This window comes from Seriola aureovittata, chromosome 20 (assembly GCF_021018895.1).
Source record: "Seriola aureovittata isolate HTS-2021-v1 ecotype China chromosome 20, ASM2101889v1, whole genome shotgun sequence".
NCBI lineage: Eukaryota > Metazoa > Chordata > Actinopteri > Carangiformes > Carangidae > Seriola > Seriola aureovittata.
Window position 1 is genome coordinate 3,836,093 of NC_079383.1, and position 15,810 is coordinate 3,851,902.

The following is a 15,810-nucleotide window of genomic DNA, read 5'->3' on the forward strand; positions in this document are numbered from 1 at the left end:
CCTGTGCAGCAAAGATTGATAGTTAGGTTCAGCATCAGCTATAACTCCTCCTCAGCTCCTCCTCCTCTCCCAGCCAAAGTCCTCCATTGACGTATACTCCTGACTCAGCGTAAAAATTCCATGAAAATTCCCTCTTTTCCAAGCGATGGTGGTATAGTGGTGAGCATAGCTGCCTTCCAAGCAGTTGACCCGGGTTCGATTTCCGGCCATCGCAGGTTGCTTTTAGTGTCCGACTCTTGGATTTTCTGTCAGAAATCTGTGCCTCTATGAGCCGCGATGGAAAGATTTTATCAGCCCTTTCTATTCACACAAGTGGCAAGAGAATGTCATATGCAAGTTTATGCTTGGGATCTACTTAGACTTTTCACATGTGAACCAAAGCAGAACAATGCACTGAATATGTATCCACAAGCACTTTGACAAAAAATTAATTTCAACACCTCAGAATGCGTGTGCTGATAAAAAGACAACAGTACATACAGGGGATGTAGCTCAGTGGTAGAGCGCATGCTTCGCATGTATGAGGCCCCGGGTTCAATCCCCGGCATCTCCAGCGTTTACCTCTAGACAGATTCCAATCAACAACGATGATCTGTTCTCAGCTGTTGAAAAGAAATGTGCAGACATTTCTGCTAAGTTACACTCAATAGTGTTTCATGTAACTTTCATAGGCTCTGTATCAGAAATAATCTCCGTCTATACTAAGATGCCTGAAAACGCATTCATGTGCAGTGGTAGTGCAGGTGTAAACAGGAATCAGATCTTCTGCTCATCAGATGAGCTGTTGTATAGATTATAGTGAGACTAACTCATGTTTTTTGTTTGTGTTTGAGATGGAGATGGCTATTAAAAAAAGTCTATTAAAATGAATACATTTGGCTCAAACTTGCTTTCACATCCATGTACTTCACAAAATGAAATGACCACATATGTGTAGTTGTTGTGGCCGAGCGGTTAAGGCGATGGACTTGAAATCCATTGGGGTCTCCCCGCGTAGGTTCGAATCCTGCCGACAACGAAGCAGTTGCTTTCTCTGAGAGCTGTGGTGGTTAAACTGATAAAGATGTATCTATGCTAAGGCAGCATCCACACTGCTACATCTCAATCTCCAGAATAGTCTGGACGTGAGGTGAAAACGTAGCAAGAGCGATGCATTTTAGAACGAAAACATGGCGGTGTGGACGTGGCCTAAGAACACTGAAAACAGCCTTAGCGTTTTAGAACGAAAACATGGCGGTGTGGACGTGGCCTAAGAACACTGAAAACAGCCTTAGTGTGGATGTTCACCTTCTGCTTAGGTCATGAAACACCATCTATAAAGTCCAGTTTAACAAGTCGATGCACAGTTAAGGAGGAAAAACCTCATCAATCCTGCTGACAACAGACAGAGGCTGGTACATCCCAAAGGCAGAACACCACACACCCGCTAAAGCAACCTGGTGTATGCAGTCCGGTGTAACGAGGAATGCAATGACCTCTACATTGGAGAAACGAAACAACCACTGCACAAACGCATGGCCCAACACAGGAGAGCTAACTCCTCCGGTTTGGACTCTGCTGTTCATTTACATCTCAAGGAGAAAGCCCACTCCTTTGAGGACAGCAATGTCCACATCCTAGACAGAGAGGACAGCTGGTTCGAAAGAGGAGTAAAAGAGGCCATTTATGTTAAAATAGAGAAACCATCCCTCAACAGGGGAGGAGGTCTCAGACACCACCTATCTCCAATTTACAATGCTGCCCTTTCATCCCTTCCCAGGAGACTCAACAATCCAGCCTCCAAGAATAACAGCTGTTCACAAGTGACAAGTGACTCCAACGACTGTCGTTATAACACAATAGAGCACTAACGAAGTCGAAACCAACTTTCCACCAATGACAGTCATGCAAACGACCGTCGTTGACACTTGGAGCACAAAAGAGAACCTGTGACATCATCAGCCTTAACTGTGCACAAATAATCAAGTCCAGTTGTTTTTTCGATTTAAAACTCCTTTAGAACGTCACTGAATGACCTCTGACCTGCTGTTTCTGTCACACTGTCTGATGTGTCTGATCGCAGACGGAGGAGCTGAGTCAGTGACCAAGAGCAGCTAAATCAATAAAATAAAATTTGTGCATGTTTTGAATATACTCACTATTTAAACTGTTACATTCTTTTGAAATCTAAAATGTTGTCAGTGAAGAAACTATGAAACTTAACAGATGCATTTGTTAAGTTGTTGTGGCCGAGCGGTTAAGGCGATGGACTTGAAATCCATTGGGGTTTCCCCGCACAGGTTCGAATCCTGTCAACAACGATACAGTAACAGTTTGATGTGTCTGTGATCACAGGCAGAGGAGATGCTTTCATTTAGTCTAATAAAACACTATTTCAGAACTTGAATATTTCATGACAAACGCTTTGTGATTGTGACTGAGAGAAAAGTCAACTCTTTGTTTTGCACCCTACATCCACAGTGATAGTGACTACAGCATCATACCTGCACAGGTGTCCCGAAGTGGATAGTTATGTTCAGCATAAGCTTTCACTCCTCTTTCATTATGTTATCTTACATTATTATGCGATATTATATTATGTATTCCTACAGCTTATCTGCTACTTCACAATTTCAATGTCAAACTTCCTCCTCTCCTCAACTGCTGACTCACCGGAAAATTTCCATGAAAAATTCCCTGTGTACCGAGCGATGGTGGTATAGTGGTGAGCATAGCTGCCTTCCAAGCAGTTGACCCGGGTTCAATTCCCGGCCATCGCAGCTTCTGTTTAGTTTCCGAAACAGATAGTCTACTCAAAAGATTATATGTTATAATGAGACTAACATTTTTGTTTGTGTTTGAGATGGAGATGTTGGCCTACCTTAAAAAAAAAGTTATTAAAAGTTATTGACTTGAAGTTCATTGGGATCTCCACTCACAGGTTTGAATCCTGTGAACAACGATACAGTGAAGACATTACATGGAAATGTCTCTTTAAAGAGGTTTCATAGGGGCTATTTGTTTGGTAGAAACTAGTTTCATTTAAAGTTGATCACAGAATTGTCTGTGGATTATCCAGAAAATCTGACACCCTGGAATTTTGAAACTTTACTTCATCAGCTGTGTGAGCTCAGCCAGTCCATTTACATCTCAAGGAGAAAGCCCACTCCTTTGAGGACAGCAATGTCCACATCCTAGACAGAGAGGACAGCTGGTTCGAAAGAGGAGTAAAAGAGGCCATCTATGTTAAAGTCGAGAAACCATCCCTCAACAGGGGAGGAGGTCTCAGACACCACCTATCTCCAATTTACAATGCTGTTGTAAATGCTTTGCATGTTAGAGAAGGTTCAATCTCTGACATCCCCAGTGGGTCTTAAGACGTGTTCGAAACGACCAGGTCACATGAAAGTTATTGGCACATACAGGGGATGTAGCTCGGTGGTAGAGTGCATGCTGGCATCTCCAACATCTTTACACTGAAAACAATGAAGCTGTGTAAAAGAAACGTGCACAGTTGTCCACTAAGATTTGGGGAACATGTATATGGATAACATATTTATATTCTACCCTATGATCCTGACTAACGATGCCACTAAGAATTCTAGATCCACACTGAATGCAGAATTACTCCTGTGCAGCAAAGATTGATAGTTAGGTTCAGCATCAGCTACAACTCCTCCTCAGCTCCTCCTCCTCTCCCAGCCAAATTCCTCCATTGACGTATACTCCTGACTCAGCGTAAAAATTCCATGAAAATTCCCTCTTTTCCAAGCGATGGTGGTATAGTGGTGAGCATAGCTGCCTTCCAAGCAGTTGACCCGGGTTCGATTCCCGGCCATCGCAGGTTGTTTCTAGTGTCTGCTAGCGGTGTAACACCTCAGAATGTGTGTGCTGATAAAAAGACAACAGTACATACAGGGGATGTAGCTCAGTGGTAGAGCGCATGCTTCGCATGTATGAGGCCCCGGGTTCAATCCCCGGCATCTCCAGCGTTTACCTCTATACAGATTCCAATCAACAACGTTGATTTGTTCTCAGCTGTTGAAAAGAAATGTGCGGACATTTCTGCTAAGTGACACTCAATAGTGTTTCATGTAACTTTCATAGGCTCTGTATCAGAAATAATCTCTGTCTATACTAAGATGCCTGAAAACGCATGCACGTGCAGGTGTAAACAGGAATCAGATCTTCTGCTCATCAGCTGTTGTATAGATTATAGTGAGACTTACTCATGTTTTTTGTTTGTGTTTGAGATGGAGATGGCTGTTAAAAAAAGTCTATTAAAATGAATAAATCTGGCTCAAACTTGCTTTCACATCCATGTGCTTCACAACATGAAGTGAACACATATGTGTAGTTGTTGTGGCCGAGTGGTTAAGGCGATGGACTTGAAATCCATTGGGGTCTCCCCGCGTAGGTTCGAATCCTGCCGACAACGAAGCAGTTGCTTTCTCTGAGAGCTGTGGTGGTTAAACTGATAAAGATGTATCTATGCTAAGGCAGCATCCACACTGCTACATCTCAATCTCCAGAAGAGTCTGGACGCGAGGCGAAAATGTAGCAAAAGATATGCGTTTTAGAACGAAAACATGGCGGTGTAGACGTGGCCTAAGAACACTGAAAACAGCCTTAGTGTGGATGTTCACCTTCTGCTTAGGTCATGAAACACCATCTATAAAGTCCAGTTTAACAAGTCGATGCACAGTTAAGGAGGAAAAACCTCATCAATCCTGCTGACAACAGACAGAGGCTGGTACATCCCAAAGACAGAACACCACACACCCGCTAAAGCAACCTGGTGTATGCAGTCCGGTGTAACGAGGAATGCAATGACCTCTACATTGGAGAAACGAAACAACCACTGCACAAACGCATGGCCCAACACAGGAGAGCTAACTCCTCCGGTTTGGACTCTGCTGTTCATTTACATCTCAAGGAGAAAGCCCACTCCTTTGAGGACAGCAATGTCCACATCCTAGACAGAGAGGACAGCTGGTTCGAAAGAGGAGTAAAAGAGGCCATCTATGTTAAAATAGAGAAACCATCCCTCAACAGGGGAGGAGGTCTCAGACACCACCTATCTCCAATTTACAATGCTGTTGTAAATGCTTTGCATGTTAGAGCAGGTTCAATCTCTGACATCCCCAGTGGGTCTTAAGACCTGTTCGAAACGACCAGGTCACATGAAAGTTACTGGCACATACAGGGGATGTAGCTCGGTGGTAGAGTGCATGCTGGCATCTCCAACATCTTTACACTGAAAACAATGAAGCTGTGTAAAAGAAACGTGCACAGTTGTCCACTAAGATTTGGGGAACATGTATATGGATAACATATTTATATTCTACCCTATGATCCTGACTAACGATGCCACTAAGAATTCTAGATCCACACTGAATGCAGAATTACTCCTGTGCAGCAAAGATTGATAGTTAGGTTCAGCATCAGCTACAACTCCTCCTCAGCTCCTCCTCCTCTCCCAGCCAAAGTCCTCCATGACGTATACTCCTGACTCAGCGTAAAAATTCCATGAAAATTCCCTCTTTTCCAAGCGATGGTGGTATAGTGGTGAGCATAGCTGCCTTCCAAGCAGTTGACCCGGGTTCGATTCCCGGCCATCGCAGGTTGCTTTTAGTGTCCGACTCTTGGATTTTCTGTCAGAAATCTGTGCCTCTATGAGCCGCGATGGAAAGATTTTATCAGCCCTTTCTATTCACACAAGTGGCAAGAGAATGTCATATGCAAGTTTATGCTTGGGATCTACTTAGACTTTACAAATGTGAACCAAAGCAGAACAATGCACTGAATATGTATCCACAAGCACTTTGACAAAAAATTAATTTTAACACCTCAGAATGCGTGTGCTGATAAAAAGACAACAGTACACACAGGGGATGTAGCTCAGTGGTAGAGCGCATGCTTCGCATGTATGAGGCCCCGGGTTCAATCCCCGGCATCTCCAGCGTTTACCTCTATACAGATTCCAATCAACAATGTTGATCTGTTCTCAGCTGTTGAAAAGAAACGTGCAGACATTTCTGCTAAGTGACACTCAATAGTGTTTCAATAAATCACTCTGAAGCCAAGGTTTTAGAGTAGACATTTCTGACGCCACCCACAGTCATTTTAACATACTGAGGCACAGTAAATGAGAAACAACCTCATCCTTCCTCATTTAACTTTCATAGGCTCTGTATCAGAAATAATCTCCGTCTATACTAAGATGCCTGAAAACGCATATCACATGAGCATTCACGTGCAGTGGTAATGCACGTGCAGGTGTAAACAGGAATCAGATCTTCTGCTCATCAGATGAGCTGTTGTATAGATTATAGTGAGACTTACTCATGTTTTTTGTTTGTGTTTGAGATGGAGATGGCTATTAAAAAAAGTCTATTAAAATGAATACATTTGGCTCAAACTTGCTTTCACATACATGTACTTCACAACATGAAGTGAGAACATACGTGTAGTTGTTGTGGACTTGAAATCCATTGGGGTCTCCCCGCGTAGGTTCGAATCCTGCCGACAACGGAGCAGTTGCTTTCTCTGAGAGCTTATGCTAAGGCAGCATCCACACTGCTACGTCTCAATCTCCAGAATAGTCTGGACGCGAGGCGAAAACGTAGCAAGAGCGATGTGTTTTAGAACGAAAACAGGGCAGTGTGGACGCCACTGAAAACAGCCTTAGTGTGGATGTTCACCTTCTGCTTAGGTCATGAAACACCATCTATAAAGTCCAGTTTAACAAGTCGATGCACAGTTAAGGAGGAAAAACCTCATCAATCCTGCTGACAACAGACAGAGGCTGGTACATCCCAAAGACAGAACACCACACACCCGCTAAAGCAACCTGGTGTATGCAGTCGGGTGTAACGAGGAATGCAATGACCTCTACATTGGAGAAACGAAACAACCACTGCACAAACGCATTGCCCAACACAGGAGAGCTAACTCCTCCGGTTTGGACTCTGCTGTTCATTTACATCTCAAGGAGAAAGCCCACTCCTTTGAGGACAGCAATGTCCACATCCTAGACAGAGAGGACAGCTGGTTCGAAAGAGGAGTAAAAGAGGCCATCTATGTTAAAATAGAGAAACCATCCCTCAACAGGGGAGGAGGTCTCAGACACCACCTATCTCCAATTTACAATGCTGCCCTTTCATCCCTTCCCAGGAGACTCAACAATCCAGCCTCCAAGAATAACAACTGTTCACAAGTGGCAAGTGAGCACAAAAGAGAACCTGTGACATCATCAGCCTTAACTGTGCACAAATAATCAAGTCCAGTTGTTTTTTCGATTTAAAACTCCTTTAGAACGTCACTGAATGACCTCTGACCTGCTGTTTCTGTCACACTGTCTGATGTGTCTGATCGCAGACGGAGGAGCTGAGTCAGTGACCAAGAGCAGCTAAATCAATAAAATAAAATGTGTGCATGTTTTGAATATACTCACTATTTAAACTGTTACATTCTTTTGAAATCTAAAATGTTGTCAGTGAAGAAACTATGAAACTTAACAGATGCGTTTGTTAAGTTGTTGTGGCCGAGCGGTTAAGGCGATGGACTTGAAATCCATTGGGGTTTCCCCGCACAGGTTCGAATCCTGTCAACAACGATACAGTAACAGTTTGATGTGTCTCTGATCACAGGCAGAGGAGATGCTTTCATTTAGTCTAATAAAACACTATTTCAGAACTTGAATATTTCATTGTGATTGTGACTGAGAGAAAAGTCAACTCTTTGTTTTTCACTCTATATCCACAGTGATAGTGACTACAGAATCATACCTGCTTTCACTCCTCTTTCATTATGTTATCTTACATTATTATGCGATATTATATTATGATATCCTACAGCTTATCTGCTACTTCACAATTCCAATGTCAAACTTCCTCCTCTCCTCAACTGCTGACTCACCAGAAAATTTCCATGAAAAATTCCCTGTGTACCGAGCGATGGTGGTATAGTGGTGAGCATAGCTGCCTTCCAAGCAGTTGACCCGGGTTCGATTCCCGGCCATCGCAGCTTCTGTTTAGTTTCCGAAACAGATAGTCTACTCAAAAGATTATATGTTATAATGAGACTAACATTTTTGTTTGTGTTTGAGATGGTGATGTTGGCCTACCTTAAAAAAAAAAGTTATTAAAATTTACTATGAATTAGGATTATTCATGATTTGTTGGCACAGTTTTGCTTTCACAGGCATGTACTTCACAACATGAAGCAAAGTTCACTGGGATCTCCACTCACAGGTTTGAATCCTGTCAACAACGATACAGTGAAGACATTACATGGAAATGAGAACATGCTTTACCTGTATGAGTCTCTGGATTGTCAACGCTGTTACCATGACAATAAATTCTGTAAAATACTGAACTGTAGTCGTCAACAATGACTCTACATGTTGCCTCTTAATCAACACTTATTCTTGCATAACAGGACTTTGTCTGAAGATGTAAACTGTTCATTCTCAGCCACTGTTTCTCCACTACACTCATCTCTTTGCTCCGACAATATTACACTGAACTGCAAACTTCGTTTTCCCATCGAATGAATGCTGATTATCATGAACTGTTTTCAGTAGTTTTTATTCAAAAATAAATATTAACAGAATATTAAATTAGCATCATATGGCTATTCTTATAAGACTGTATTAATAGGATGGTGGTTTCCATGACTCCTCTGACTTGACGACAACAAAATCAAAGTGAAAGTTTACTTGGGACTGAACTTGAAATGTGTGTTGTCAGAAATGTTTCTATATTTAAAGTTTGAATGTTCTTTCTTACTGGATGTTGTCCTGCTCAGCACAAACCGCAGGTGAATAAACTTATCAGCAACAAGACAGCAGTGTGTGGGGGTTTCCTGTCCAGCTTTCAGACAGATACGCGCTATAACATCACCTACAAAGAAATCATTCATGTGCGTTTGCCTCTTGGAGCATGTCCTGCTTTTCACCCAGCATACTGTAAGTGAAGTGTATGAGGCGATGGACTTGAAATCCATTGGGGTTTCCCCGCACAGGTTCGAATCCTGTCAACAACGATACAGTAACAGTTTGATGTGTCTCTGATCACAGGCAGAGGAGATGCTTTCATTTAGTCTAATAAAACACTATTTCAGAACTTGAATATTTCATTGTGATTGTGACTGAGAGAAAAGTCAACTCTTTGTTTTTCACTCTATATCCACAGTGATAGTGACTACAGAATCATACCTGCTTTCACTCCTCTTTCATTATGTTATCTTACATTATTATGCGATATTATATTATGATATCCTACAGCTTAACTGCTACTTCACAATTTCGATGTCAAACTTCCTCGTCTCCTCAACTGCTGACTCACCAAAAAATTTCCATGAAAAACTCCCTGTGTACCAAGCGATGGTGGTATAGTGGTGAGCATAGCTGCCTTCCAAGCAGTTGACCCGGGTTCGATTCCCGGCCATCGCAGCTTCTGTTTAGTTTCCGAAACAGATAGTCTACTCAAAAGACGATCTGTTCTATATGTTATAATGAGACTAACATTTTTGTTTGTGTTTGAGATGGAGATGTTGGCCTACCTTAAAAAAAAAAAGTTATTAAAATTTACTATGAATTAGGATTATTCATGATTTGTTGGCACAGTTTTGCTTTCACAGGCATGTACTTCACAACATGAAGCAAAGTTCACTGGGATCTCCACTCGTTTGAATCCTGTCAACAACGATACAGTGAAGACATTACATGGAAATGAGAACATGCTTTACCTGTATGAGTCTCTGGATTGTCAACGCTGTTACCATGACAATAAATTCTGTAAAATACTGAACTGTAGTCGTCAACAATGACTCTACATGTTGCCTCTTAATCAACACTTATTCTTGCATAACAGGACTTTGTCTGAAGATGTAAACTGTTCATTCTCAGCCACTGTTTCTCCACTACACTCATCTCTTTGCTCCGACAATATTACACTGAACTGCAAACTTCGTTTTCCCATCGAATGAATGCTGATTATCATGAACTGTTTTCAGTAGTTTTTATTCAAAAATAAATATTAACAGAATATTAAATTAGCATCATATGGCTATTCTTATAAGACTGTATTAATAGGATGGTGGTTTCCATGGCTCCTCTGACTTGACGACAACAAAATCAAAGTGAAAGTTTACTTGGGACTGAACTTGAAATGTGTGTTGTCAGAAATGTTTCTATATTTAAAGTTTGAATGTTCTTTCTTACTGGATGTTGTCCTGCTCAGCACAGACCACAGATGAATAAACTTATCAGCAACAAGACAGCAGTGTGTGGGGTTTCCTGTCCAGCTTTCAGACAGATACGCGCTATAACATCACCTACAAAGAAATCATTCATGTGCGTTTGCCTCTTGGAGCATGTCCTGCTTTTCACCCAGCATACTGTAAGTGAAGTGTATGAGTGGATTGTAAACTCCACCAGATGGAGCTCTTGTATCCACGAATGTGTGGCTCTCCAAAAAACACTTTCAAATTCAGTTTTTCTGAAATTACATTTACATTTAGTCATTTTGCTTTTTTCCAAAGCGACTTACAAGCGAGGGACAACACTACAGTTTCAGTGCAGTAGGAAACCTTGGTGTAAATACTAAGTACTACATATATTTAATAAGTATAAGGAGATGAGGAACATTATCCACAGTTGAACTGATTTAAAAAAAATTTGAGCTTTATGGTGTAAATCAAACTGTAAACAGAAAATCTTTAAAAATAATTCATAAATTATAACCCCTCAGTGATTTAGGGTTCAATCACTCTGTCATTCATTTTCATGAAGGCTTTTTAAACCCACTTTATCACTCAGATGTATTACAGTGGTGGAAAGAGAGATTACTGTTTCCCCACTGAAACACTGTTGTGCTATTCACTAACTTTACATGTGACACTGAGTTGTAACATTAAGCTTTTATACGTATATATGTCTGGTTAATCCTGATGAACCGATCATGACAAACACACTGTAGTTAAAACCCACAGTGTCTCACAGGTTTTCCTCATATGTGCTGAGGTTCAATACGAACACAAACCGTAACTTCATGTGAAAACTAGGGATGCAGATCAAAATTTAGAAGAAGTGAAGTTCAGTCAGCCTGAAGTTAATCTTAAAATCACAAACTTTATTCATTGCTCTTATTAAAACATATCTTAATGGTTCAAAGATACAATCATTAAATCTATTATTGTAACACTTTTCAGTGCCATGAAGGTCTGGAGTCATTCCAGCACAAAGGGGATGGAAAGCAGGGAAACAAGACTGTAACTCTGTTTCTACAACAAGCTGGAAGTTTGGGTTGTGACACAGAACAGCGAACTGTGTAAACAGTCATAATATGTCCAGGACTGGCTTTGGCTTTACTTTCGTGAAACCGAGCAGTCTGGGTTCTTAGAAACTGGGGCCTGGCTGTGGTGGAGGACCGGCTGCTCAGGGTAGCGCTCCCCAAAGAGAGGGCAGAGCAGCGCAGGGAAAGAGTCCACCTCACAGCTGGCGAACATCTGGACAGAGCCAGCACCGGGACCATGGCAAAGGTCTGACTACACACACCCTCAAGATTTCACTGAAAGAAAGAAACACAAGTCTTTTCTATGAAGGTTCACCCACTTGTGCTGCGCTGGAGACCGTTAAAAAAATCAGTACATGCCACCTCGATTGCACAAGCCAAACTTTCAAGGAGCTTAGATTTGATTTTACAGATAAAAAAGCAAAACATTTCTTTGCATCTTGTTTTTAATATGAAGACACCCAACTAATAAAAAAATTATACCTATCATTAAACCAGTCAGCAGAGTTTATTTATGCTTATAGTATATTAATTCATTACCCACCCTGCAGCATGATACAGCATGCTGTGATGTGTGTGGTTTACACATCAACACACAAAATACACTCAAAACAAAAATGTATAAGTCAGTTTACAAGATGTCATATCAAGAAATTCATGCACTGTAAATTACAAATGACCAGATTTGCAGACACAAGACAAAAACTGAGTTTAAGTTTAAAAAGGATCAAATCTATCTTCTGTCTATGAGAAAGTGAAAAGTAAAAATTGAATACACTAACTTGTCTCTGTTTCCGAGACAGCACCCATGCGACACAAGGAAGTGTCTAGGTGCGTCTGCAGAGCAAGCAGTGAAAGTTGAGAGCCATCAGCACTGGCAACGCCCAACATGATATTGTTGCACAACATTTGACATCACATCTGATAAAAGATATCTAACAAAGATTTATTATATCAATGAGGTGTCTGAACAATGCCAGGAGGAATGACCACACAGTAAAGGACAGTTTTAAAGGTACTTAGATATTTAAATGTAATGCTGAATTATACCTATCCATACTCTCAGGGGGGATTATATCATATCAAATATTAAATATTTTTCTCCACTACATTTACCCGAGAGCCACAGTAACTTTGACGAATCGTCATACAGAACATGTTCTCAGCTTCTGACACAGTGAAATATTTTGAGTGCAGAATTTTACATTGTAAATGGGTATTTTTACTAGGGATGCACCGATCCACTTTTTTCACCACCGATACCGATATCTGAAGTTTAGTATCTGCAGGTACCGATCCGATACCGACCGAAGCGCTGAATTATTACCTATCAAATGGTAGTGCGAGAAAAAAAAATGGGATCTTTCTTCTGTGCATATGATTTGACTTCCCTTTTCTACAAAACAAATAAACAGATATAAATGTTCTGGGTCACTTATTTATTTAACAACTGTGCACCAGTACAACAATCTTAAACCAATAGCTTCTCTAGCTCGGCCAAACAACATGTAAAAAGAAATACAAATGTCACTGGTATAAAATTAAATACAATAAATAATAAGAAATAATGACGGAGTTGAAATTGAGAAAATAAACAATAGCTTTACTGGCTTGGTTGGTAGATCAGCTCTTTACAATGTTTGCAAATGGGAATTAAACATGCATTTAAAAAACAGCTGAATAAACCAATAGTTTCACTAGCTTGGTCAAAACTAAAAATAAAATAAAATAAAATAAGAGGTAGTACAAATTTGTCAGGTTTTTTCACCACTAAAAGGGGATGAAGGCATTTAGCATTGCGCTGTGTGGCACGTGACCAGTGTGCATTTAAACTTAAAAGTGACACGGGGGAAACGTCAGAGCTCCAGATATCGGTTGTAAAACTCAGAGCTTTGGCATCTTTTATCTCCTTTGATATGTCTTTACACACTTTTCCATACAGCTCAGGTAGAGGTCTCAGACATGTATTTCCGGCTTACCGTCGTACCGTGGCTCCAGGTGGCTAATTAGCAGCCGGAAACTTGAACGTGAAACTTCTGAAGGTGTTTGATTAAGTTGGTGGTGTTGTAGCTGGAAGATTTAACACCGCCCCTCGGAACATTCACGCCACAAGTATTGCATATGGCCGTCGGACTTGCAGGCTGAGATAGCATGAAAAACCGCCACATTTCCGGTCCTTTCGCTCGCTCCATCCTGAACAATATGGCCGTATTGTCTTGTTTGCGTATGACGCACTCACAGCGTATAACACAGAGCTAAAATGAATAGATCGCCCCCTATTGCCGGGTCCATTATCACCGATACCCGATCTATATTTTTCTTTTATATCAAACAAAACAAAACAAAAACATGAAGGATGTTCATGCACTTTTATCAATGATACAAACAAAGACCTATTGATAAATATGGAAATTCTAATAAAAAAGAAAAAAAAACAATAAATGTAAGTTCAATGAGGTAGACAGAAGAACTATTGATCTATATTGATATCATTGACAGGAATTCTGATATCAAATAAATGTGTAATCATCTTTTTTAGTGAGAGAGTTTGTAGTGTATGCTGTCTCGCCCTCTTCTCTTCATTATTGATCAATACTGTAGAATTTACACAATATATTTATATTCACACAACATATTCATACTGTAGTATGAACACAGACTATTTAACTTTTAGATTGTGTGTAAAGGACGACTCACCGGTCTCTTCACTCTTGTTAATGTCTCCGTGGCTCCACTGTAGTTTCACCGTGTCAGACACAGGCCAGCTCCAAGAGAGAAAGAAAACACTGGCCTGTGCTCCACAGCCATGATGAACAAACTATTTACATATGTACAATGTTTACTCCTCAGTCCACCATATGTTGGACATGGTGCAGCATGTCCATGGGCCCCGGTGCAAGACGCTACCAGGGGCCTCACCAGCCCTGCCAGACGCTCAGGCCGAGTCTGAGGAGTCAAAATAATCCCTTTAATGACCTGCCAGACGCGGGTAACAAACATGGTCCCACAACCTTATCACTGTGAGTTCTACCACCATCGTGTAAGCACTTATAACACCCGAAAGCAGAAGATTTCACAATCACTTAACCCGCGTGTAAACGAGTTAAATCGGATATAATGAAGTTTGCGTCACTTCCTGAGGTTTGCAGAGTTGTCGTGGCCGAGTGGTTAAGGCGATGGACTAGAAATCCATTGGGGTCTCCCCGCGCAGGTTCGAATCCTGCCGACAACGAAATGTTATACTATTTTTTTTTTTATCAAAACCAATGATAGAAGTTCATGAGATGGTCACAAGTCTGTTTTACTTGTATCGCAGCAAAGAAAGACATTCATCTCATCTCTGTAAAAGATTGAAAAAATATTGAAAACTGAGTTCCTTGACAATGAAATAGCTTGTGATGAGAGGTTATCGTCCTGTTCTGAGTTGTTAATGAGGATTTTCTGTCTGTCTGTCTGTCTGTCTGTCTGTCTGTCTGTCTGTCGTTTTCTTTCTTTCTTTTAGATCTCCGCGGTGTCGAAGGCTCAGCTGAGGAGCTGCACAACAGGCAGTGGTCACACTCTACTCTTCTCTTCTCTTCTCTTCCTGATATACCTCCTTCCCGTCTTTTCCCACCCTCCTCCAGCTGCTGAATTCGAGACATCATCGGGAGAATTTGCAGAGTGGCGATGGTGGTATAGTGGTGAGCATAGCTGCCTTCCAAGCAGTTGACCCGGGTTCGATTCCCGGCCATCGCAATAAAAATTTTTATGCGGATTTGTTCTGAGATAAATTTTGTGTAAACAATGATATTCATTTTGCCTCAACTAAACCCATACATTAAATTTATAAACCAAACTAAATAGTGTAATTGAATGATAGTTTTGTGCGTCTAAAACGATTTGCGATGGCCGGGAATCGAACCCGGGTCAACTGCTTGGAAGGCAGCTATGCTCACCACTATACCACCATCGCATGTAATACGATCCCCGATGTCCTATTTCCATGCGTGATTAACAACCAGGTACCTGGAAAAACGGAGTCATCATTGCCACTGGATCCTGACAGGAACAAAACTGATAAATTAGTGAAATCGTGTTGCTGTTCCAGACCTTAGAAATCTGTTTTTTAAACACAGAGCGTCTAACAAACGGAGAGTTTATCATAGCTTCATTTTCATTGAACAAATGAGAAGACTCTGTGACCAAATAAAAACTAAACCTCTGATGTGTTTGAACAGTGGTCCACGTCCTATTCAATATTTCCCATGATCATAAATTTGATTTAAAATTTTTAAACATTTCAGTCAGACTGACTAATCAGACATGACCTACTTCTCTTTTCTTTCTCTCCTCTCTGCAGCAGAAACAGTCTGAGATTAAATGTCTCTCATGTTCATAACACTCATCATCAAACTGAAGAGCGAAAATACTGAGCAAGAAACTTAATGATAATTCATCCACTTATTTACAATACATCCTTATTCTGACTTTAATAGTAATTATATTCACAAATATTTCTATGTATTTTATATTGTTTACATTTCACCTTGTT

The 15,810-nt window shown here is 40.8% G+C and overlaps 16 non-coding genes across 16 annotated transcripts; 15 read left to right on the forward strand and 1 right to left on the reverse strand.

The window, feature by feature from the left end:
• The first annotated feature begins 142 nt into the window (after positions 1 to 142).
• trnag-ucc (transfer RNA glycine (anticodon UCC)) lies at positions 143 to 214 on the forward strand. Its single transcript has one exon. It is a non-coding gene; the product is annotated as a tRNA-Gly (tRNA).
• Positions 215 to 481: 267 nt separating this feature from the next.
• Positions 482 to 553, forward strand: trnaa-cgc (transfer RNA alanine (anticodon CGC)). The gene has a single exon. It is a non-coding gene; the product is annotated as a tRNA-Ala (tRNA).
• Positions 554 to 936: 383 nt separating this feature from the next.
• On the forward strand, positions 937 to 1,018 carry trnas-uga (transfer RNA serine (anticodon UGA)). Its single transcript has one exon. It is a non-coding gene; the product is annotated as a tRNA-Ser (tRNA).
• A 1,200-nt stretch (positions 1,019 to 2,218) lies between these two features.
• Positions 2,219 to 2,300, forward strand: trnas-uga (transfer RNA serine (anticodon UGA)). The gene has a single exon. It is a non-coding gene; the product is annotated as a tRNA-Ser (tRNA).
• Positions 2,301 to 2,687: 387 nt separating this feature from the next.
• On the forward strand, positions 2,688 to 2,759 carry trnag-ucc (transfer RNA glycine (anticodon UCC)). The gene has a single exon. It is a non-coding gene; the product is annotated as a tRNA-Gly (tRNA).
• A 991-nt stretch (positions 2,760 to 3,750) lies between these two features.
• trnag-ucc (transfer RNA glycine (anticodon UCC)) lies at positions 3,751 to 3,822 on the forward strand. Its single transcript has one exon. It is a non-coding gene; the product is annotated as a tRNA-Gly (tRNA).
• Positions 3,823 to 3,896: 74 nt separating this feature from the next.
• trnaa-cgc (transfer RNA alanine (anticodon CGC)) lies at positions 3,897 to 3,968 on the forward strand. Its single transcript has one exon. It is a non-coding gene; the product is annotated as a tRNA-Ala (tRNA).
• Positions 3,969 to 4,335: 367 nt separating this feature from the next.
• On the forward strand, positions 4,336 to 4,417 carry trnas-uga (transfer RNA serine (anticodon UGA)). The gene has a single exon. It is a non-coding gene; the product is annotated as a tRNA-Ser (tRNA).
• A 1,113-nt stretch (positions 4,418 to 5,530) lies between these two features.
• Positions 5,531 to 5,602, forward strand: trnag-ucc (transfer RNA glycine (anticodon UCC)). Its single transcript has one exon. It is a non-coding gene; the product is annotated as a tRNA-Gly (tRNA).
• Positions 5,603 to 5,869: 267 nt separating this feature from the next.
• Positions 5,870 to 5,941, forward strand: trnaa-cgc (transfer RNA alanine (anticodon CGC)). The gene has a single exon. It is a non-coding gene; the product is annotated as a tRNA-Ala (tRNA).
• Positions 5,942 to 7,515: 1,574 nt separating this feature from the next.
• On the forward strand, positions 7,516 to 7,597 carry trnas-uga (transfer RNA serine (anticodon UGA)). Its single transcript has one exon. It is a non-coding gene; the product is annotated as a tRNA-Ser (tRNA).
• A 337-nt stretch (positions 7,598 to 7,934) lies between these two features.
• trnag-ucc (transfer RNA glycine (anticodon UCC)) lies at positions 7,935 to 8,006 on the forward strand. The gene has a single exon. It is a non-coding gene; the product is annotated as a tRNA-Gly (tRNA).
• A 1,358-nt stretch (positions 8,007 to 9,364) lies between these two features.
• On the forward strand, positions 9,365 to 9,436 carry trnag-ucc (transfer RNA glycine (anticodon UCC)). The gene has a single exon. It is a non-coding gene; the product is annotated as a tRNA-Gly (tRNA).
• Positions 9,437 to 14,429: 4,993 nt separating this feature from the next.
• trnas-aga (transfer RNA serine (anticodon AGA)) lies at positions 14,430 to 14,511 on the forward strand. Its single transcript has one exon. It is a non-coding gene; the product is annotated as a tRNA-Ser (tRNA).
• A 431-nt stretch (positions 14,512 to 14,942) lies between these two features.
• trnag-ucc (transfer RNA glycine (anticodon UCC)) lies at positions 14,943 to 15,014 on the forward strand. Its single transcript has one exon. It is a non-coding gene; the product is annotated as a tRNA-Gly (tRNA).
• Positions 15,015 to 15,159: 145 nt separating this feature from the next.
• trnag-ucc (transfer RNA glycine (anticodon UCC)) lies at positions 15,160 to 15,231 on the reverse strand. The gene has a single exon. It is a non-coding gene; the product is annotated as a tRNA-Gly (tRNA).
• Positions 15,232 to 15,810: the final 579 nt, after the last annotated feature.